At 37.8% G+C, this 7528-nt stretch overlaps 1 pseudogene; it reads left to right on the forward strand.

Moving 5' to 3' along the window:
* The first annotated feature begins 4001 nt into the window (after nt 1–4001).
* On the forward strand, nt 4002–4315 carry LOC115868474 (annotated as a pseudogene).
* Nucleotides 4316–7528: the final 3213 nt, after the last annotated feature.

Raw genomic sequence — 7528 nt, forward strand, 5'->3', positions numbered from 1 at the left:
GATCAACCGCTGTGTGGTGATGAGCGCCAGTCTGTGGCTCAGCTTATCACCATCCTTGCTTCTGAGATCACCCTGCTGTCCTTCTTCCAAGACAGAGTTGTTGGTTCTTTGGGTGGTCCGTCGTACTTCAAACATTTTTCTTTCTTTGTGGGTACTCACTCAAATGTATCGATTCTTCTTTAGTATTCCTGATTTAATGTCCCATTTTCACATGCTCTGAGACAATTGAGAATCCCATGGCTTGGGTCAGGCATGCCTTAATCCTCAAAGTGACACCCTTGCTCTTCAACACTTTAAAGAGATCTTGTGCATCAGACTTATGCAGTGCAATGCATCATTTGAATTTTTGACTATTTCTTTTATAAATATTGATTGTGGATTCAAGCAAGATGAAATCCCTGACAAACTCAATATTTTTCTCTTTATCATCATGTTACCTGGTGGTCTAGTTGTGAGGATTTTTTTATTATTATTATTCCTTTCCATTGATTTTCCATCCATATCGAAGGCTATAATCCTGGATCTTCATCATCAAGTGCTTCCAGTCCTCCTCACTTTCAGCAACCAGGGTTGTCATCTGCATACTGCAGGTTGTTAATGAGCCTTATTCCAATCCTGATGCCACATTCTTCTTCATATAGTCCTGCTTCTCTGATGATTTGCTCAGCAGACGGACTGGATCCATATATTGAAAGGATAAAACCCAGGTGCACACCATTTCTAATTTTCAGCTATGTAGTATTCTCTGGTTCTGTTAGAAGCACTCACTCTTTCTTGGCCCTTGTACAACTTCTGAATGAACATGGTGAAGTGTTCTGGAATTCCCATCTCCTCAAGGCTATCCATAGTTTTTTTTTATTTTAATTATTATTTTTATTTAGGTAGTAGTTGCATAGTCAATAAAACGCAAATAAAATTTTCAATATTCCATGCTTTGAATCAAAATACATCTAACATAAAAAATTATATCCTTTGTCATTGGTTTGTTGTTGTTGTTTCTTGTTGTATATTGTTGCTTGGTTTTGTGCTGTCTTCTTTTTGTGCATGTTATTATCTCCGCAGTTCTGTCTAAATAAGATAGGCTAGATGAACAATCTGGAGGAGAAAATAACAGACCGACAGTTCCGGAGGAACATGGGAGAGGGGGGGTGAGGGGAAAGGTAGTGGTGCTAACAAACTCAGGGACAAGGGAATAACTAGTGATCCAAATCGGTGGCGAGGAAGGTGTAGGAGGCCTGGGAGGGCGTGATCAAAGGTAATGTAACCAAGAGGAATTACTGAAACCTAAATGAAGACTGAGCATGATAGTGGGACAAGAGGAAAGTCAAAGGAAATAGAGGAAAGAGCTAGGAGGCAAAGGGCATCTATTCAGGTCTAAATAAAGGCATGTACATATGCAAATATATTTATAAAAAATTATATCCCTTGTTCCACATCCTCATATGAACCCAGCTTAATTTCTGACACCTCCCTGTCAATGTACTGTTGCAACTGTCAATATTTGTCTTCAGGAAAATTTACTTATGTGATATCAATATTATTTTTTATAATGAACATTCTGTTGTGTTCTCTTTCTTTGGAAGGGTACAAATATGAATATCTTCCAGTCAGGTAGACAAGTAGCTGTCTTCCAGATTTCTTGGCATCAGCAAGTGAGTGCTTCCAGTGCTTCATCAGCCTTTTAGAAGCTTTCAAGTGGTTTTCTACCAATTCCTGGAAGCTTGTTTCTGGCTAACGCCTTCAGGGCAGCTTGGACTACTTTCTTCACTCTTGTTAGTTCTTGACCATATGCTGCCTCTTTACGTTGTTGAATATCAACCAGTTTTGTTTTGGTTTTGGTATAATCACTGTGTATTCCTTCTTTTGATACTTTGTGCGTCATTCAACATTTTGCTCATAAAATCTTTAATTTTGCAACTGCATACTTGATTTTTCTCTTCAGCTTAAAATATAATAAGCATATTCTTCCTTTTTGGTTATAATACTTCACTTTGTCTTCCTGAGCTGCCCTTTGAAATTTTCTGCCCACCTCTTTTACTACATAAGTTCTTCCATTGGCTTTAGATTCTGTCCTCTCAAATGTAAGTTTCACCGTCTGTTCTAAGACTCCCTTTAAAGTTATTTTTCTTTCCTATCTTTTTAATGTTCTTGTGCTTTCTTTATATATGACGTCCTCCCACAGCTCTTCTGGTCTTCTGCCATTAGGGTTTGATGATTCAAGTCTATACTTGAGATGTTATTGAAAGTCAGGTGGGATATAATCAAGGCCACCTTTTACCGCTTGTATTCTTGCTTTAATTTTCTTCAACTTGAACTTGCCTATGAGAATTGGATGGCCTATTTCTTAGTCAACCCTTGACTTTGTTTTGGTTGATGACACTGAGCATCTTCCTCCTATATTCCCACAGACACAGTCAGTGTGATTTCTGTGTAGTCCATCTGGAGAATCGATGTGTATTCTCATCTGTGTTGTTGAAAAAAGATATTTTCAAAGAAGAAATCATTGGTCTAGCAAAATTCTATCCTGTGATTTCCACCTTCGTTTTATCACCAATGCAGTGTTTTTAAGCTACTCTTCCTTCCTCTTTGCTGTCAACTTTTGGATTTCAATTGCTGATAAGTATCAGTTCATTTTGTTGCATACTTGGTTAATTTCAGAATGAAGAACTTTGTAGAATTTTTTATTTCTTCTGCATTAGCTTTAGTGGTTGGTGTGTAAGTTTGAGTGTCTGTTGTATTAACTGGAATTCCTTTTATTCATGTTATCCTGTCACAACCATTATTTTACAGATAACAATATACTTCAAGAAAGATCTTGAAATAACTTTATGATAATAAATGCAATTTATACCTGGCATAGTAATCTATAAGGTTATCTGCTTCAAAATACCCAGTATAAATCCATTCCAGCTCACAAATGCCTAGGATATCAATTTTATGTGTCATATTTTATTTTTAATAACTTTCAATTCATACTTTATATATTCCAAAATCCAATTATTAATGGATACTTACAGCTGTTTCTTCTCATTTTGAGTCATATCCCATTAGGAAATGGAGGCTCAGAAGCTTTACTCCGTCCATGTCATTATGGCTGACCGCTTTGAGAAGGCAGTTCTTCCTCCTTTATATTTTGAATGCCTTCCAACCTCAGGGCCCCATCTCCCGGCACTGTTTCTGACAACGCTCAGCAAATATTCATGAGGTTTTTCGGGTCTGACAATGTTCTGCTGCCATTCATAAAGTTTTCACTGGCTAATTTCTCAGGAGTGGACAGCCTATTTCTTCTTTGTAGACTCTTCTTAATCTGGACATTTCTTGGAAACCTATTCATCATAGGTGACCCTGCTGGCATTTGAAATAGCTTCCAGTATCACAGCAACATGCAAACCAGCATAGATAAATTGTAGATCTTGATATGTGATAACCTATCAACTCCCTTTATAATAATCTCCCTAATTGTGAATCTTGTCTATGCGTTGTCTGTGGCCCCGCACAGTGTGAAGTAGGATGGAGGCTGGAGGCAGGCTTGAACTTGCCTCATGGCCTTAAGGAAGCCAGAAGAGGTCTGATATGGCCTCTTGTGCCCCTGAAGCAAGCATTATTTTAGTAATTACAAATCAGTATTTCTCCACATAAACAATATGAAACTTGATCTTCAACCCTGTGTGATGCATAGAGCATGTTTAGGCCATTCTCCACTTGGGCATGGGGGCTTACCTTGGCAGCTCTTTGCTCTTCAGTGTAAGTGATTGCTGCTTTAAAGTTATATCACCATCTTAGAAAGAAAATAGAAAAGATCTGAAATAATGTAATTCACAGAGAATAATTTTCAGGGTCGTTAGGTTAGGGCATAATATTTTCATTTAAAAAAAATTTTTTCTCCCTCCTCCACCACTGCCGCCTCCTTCTTCCGCAGCTCTTGGTGTTGCTTGTGGGCTCCTTTGGGCAGACCTGGTACCGCCTTTGTGAGGCAGCAGCTGCGGAGCCCGGTGCTGGCCATGGCCGACGAGAAACCCAAGGAAGGCATCAAGACAGAAAATGATCAGATTCATTAGAAGGTGGCAGGACAGGATGGTTCTGTGGTGCAGTTTAATATTAAAAGGCATATGCCACTTGGTTGTCAATGAGGCAAATCAGACTCTGATTTGAGGAACAGCCAATCAATGAAAGAGACACACCTGCGCAGTTGGAACTGGAGGATGAAGACACAATGGATGAGCTCCAGCGGCAGGCAGGAGGCATCTTCTCAAGGGGAGCCGAGTCCCTCCTCCAGAACGCTGTTTCCACTGACCAAGAAGCCAGTCTCTATTAGAACACCACAATGTGGTTCGACCGCATCCCAACGACCACAGACAGTATCGTTCTCTCTAGTCTGTCATTTTTACTTCCTTTACATTAGTAGTTAGCTATATTTTTCTTAGTTATCTATATTATCTTTACACTTTACTTCCACAATCCTTTATTGCAGAAAAAGTAACTAACTGGTGCGTGTACACAAGCATACTGCATATTATTTTCTTTCTTTCTTTCTCTCTCTCGCTTTCTTTCTTTCTTTTATGAAATGGCCAATAGTACGTTTAGGTTCCGTGGAGATGTGGTGGATTAGGTCCACTGATTCTGTGAAAACACTCCTTCTCCATTCGTGGCCTGCTCGATTCTCTATTCGTATTTCAGAAAGTTATTCTGTTCTCGTTGCTTAACAACAAACGAACAGACACAAAGGACATAAAACATTTGCGTTGTCCGATTGGAGAATTCCAATGGTTTTCATCTGTCCTTGGAAAGCTAAGGGCAATGTGATGGTATAGCTGTTACATGGAAGGTGACCTGCCTTTAAGTAGGGGTAAATTACTCGCAAAGAAAGGATGGCTAGGTAGTTTTCCCTTCCACGCAAGTGTCTTGTTTACATAAACTTGTTTTCTCAAAGAAGGTTTTCTTGTCGAGGTACTCCCATTATTTTTTTAATTATAACATTTCAATAAGCACTGAACAATTAGTGCACATTCAATCAATTTTAGGTACTTTTATATGATTGAAAATATAGATAACTACTCATGTAAATGAGAATATATTGAATTATTAATATTAGATTCAGGACAGTATAAAATATGATATTTTGATAGATTCTGCTGAAGTATGTACTTGATATAAAGTAGATTGCTTGAAGCATGAGTTTATTTCTATAACTACATCATTACTCATTATATTTTCCAAGCTAGAAATTCTGCAGTCAAATTACAAGTTGTCAGGGATGGTAGACAGCATGCCTTTTGTGCCTGTGTTAGCTTTTTCTCCTTTTTGAATTATCTGTCTGAAATGTGGGGGAAGAATACCCTGAAGATGTGTGTTTCATCAGCTATAAGCGAAGAGAGGTACTGAAAAATTAATTTAAAATGTACATTCTCATTCACTTCAGATTTTGAAACTGTTTATATTTTCTTTGTAGTTCAATATTTTGATGTAGATTTTCAATGGTAGGTCATCATTATTACCTTTTTAGACTTGGGAAGAAAACCAATTGATAGAGAGGAGATAAAATTGGAAGTTGAATCTTTGGACATTTGATTGTCATCTTAATTTAAATCATCTTAATGTTTTATCCTATTAATAAGCATTACATGTTGACTCTGATTTTATTATTGCTCATCTATGCAAGCACTTCTGGCATTGCTCTGGGTTGGGTATTGCCTACTAACTGCAGATTCAGCAGTTCAAACCCACTGGCTGCTCTACAGGACACATATGGGATGGCATGCTCCCATAAGGATTCAGTCTCTGAAACCCTATGTGGGGCTCAGTGACAGTGGGCTTGGTTTGGGGAGTCTTCTCAAGATACAAAGTGTCTCCTGCAAAGTACTGAATTGGGGGAGAAAAAAATGCCCTTATAGAAATTGGCTTTTCACTGTGTACCAAACTATCAAAAATATGAGAAAATATTTCCAATCATATGTTTTAATTTAGATAAGGTTAGACACACATTCCCACTAGCTATAAAGCACAACAGATTAGAATTTTTATTTTAATTTTTTTATTTTCACAGTTCCACTTATTTGAATCTTATTGAAAAACTTACATGTGGCCAGAATTATGCAACTTGTAATTTTTACTATTCATTGCTGGATTCATCAAGTGCATCCAGATTAATGGGCATATTATTGAGTTCATTTAAAAAAAATATATACAATTTGTGGATTGAGATTCAGATGTAAAATATTTTATGTCTATGTTACCATTTTGGTAAGTACTAGTTCCATGAACATTGATAAACAATAACTAAAAATTAAGGAAAGTATCCTTGTACTATAGTGTTTATCATAATGATCGTGGGAAGATCTCTGCACACTTTTCCTTCTTATATTAAAATGCATTTTCTCACCAACTCACCCTGTTCACGCCCGTGTGCTTACTTGGACGTAAAATGAAAATACGGCCAGGGCCAGCTCTCCTCTGCCTTCTCATCGCTCGTCACATTATACGTCACTGCTGTCAATAGTCAACCATGTCGTTAGACAATAAACAATTCTGACCGTTATTCTCCTTTTTTTTCTTTCTAGGAATTGATTGTGTTTTATTAACTTCCTAAGTGTTTTAGAAACTTCTCAGCAATTATATATTCTTACATTTCAAATGCTTGATATGTTTTCAAGAGTCATTGTCTTATAATGTCTGACAATCAAATCGAGTAGCCTGTCAATCAGGTGAAAGAATACTGAGGATCTTAAAGTGTGAACTAATGGCTTGTGTGTTGCTGTGAGGCTGAAAGCCATGTCACTGGACGTGTCAGATGCCAGCAGGGTGGCCCGAGGTGACCAGAGTTGAGAAGAGCTTCCAGACGTAAAACAAACTATGACGGAGGAAAACGTTATTTCCTTCTGAACTGAAAACCTTATACATTTCAGTGGAACATGGTTAGATACTGAAGAGCCATCGCAAGGCTCTCTATCTTTTGTTTTCATGGTTGTGGAGACTAACGTACGCATTGTTCGCTAGTCCATTGCACTAATTGTTTTCATGCATATTTTTATTTTCATCATTCTTCTTTCCTCTCCAGGGGGAGGGCCATTATTTGTGTTTTAGGTGGCTGTTCATGAGCTCATAGGACTCTAGTCACTGTTCACCAAAATACAGTGTAGAACATTATCTTTTGCAAACTATGTTATACCGATTGAACTTGGTATCTCTCAGGACTATGGACCTGAGCCTTCCAGCTCAGACTCATTCCCGGTTTGAGTACATCTGAGAAATTTTTGTGAATTTGACCTATGCATGTGATACCACATTCATGGATATATTTTCAGCAAAGAGGTAAATTCCATAAACAAAAAACATCTGTCAAATTTCAGGTTGTGTGATTTGTGATTTTGGGAAGTTAAGCAAAATCATCCATACCATTTTCCAAAGCTTATCAGCAGGTCAGAATGCACAGACCTTGTGGCAAATTTATCCTTCCTTCCATCCTTCCTTCCAACCAGTATCCATCTGTCCATCCATCCATTCATCTAGTCTTTTATTCAGTCTAACAATA

Source organism: Echinops telfairi, unplaced genomic scaffold, assembly GCF_000313985.2.
Source record: "Echinops telfairi isolate 266 unplaced genomic scaffold, ASM31398v2 ScPeMD7_11;HRSCAF=52, whole genome shotgun sequence".
NCBI lineage: Eukaryota > Metazoa > Chordata > Mammalia > Afrosoricida > Tenrecidae > Echinops > Echinops telfairi.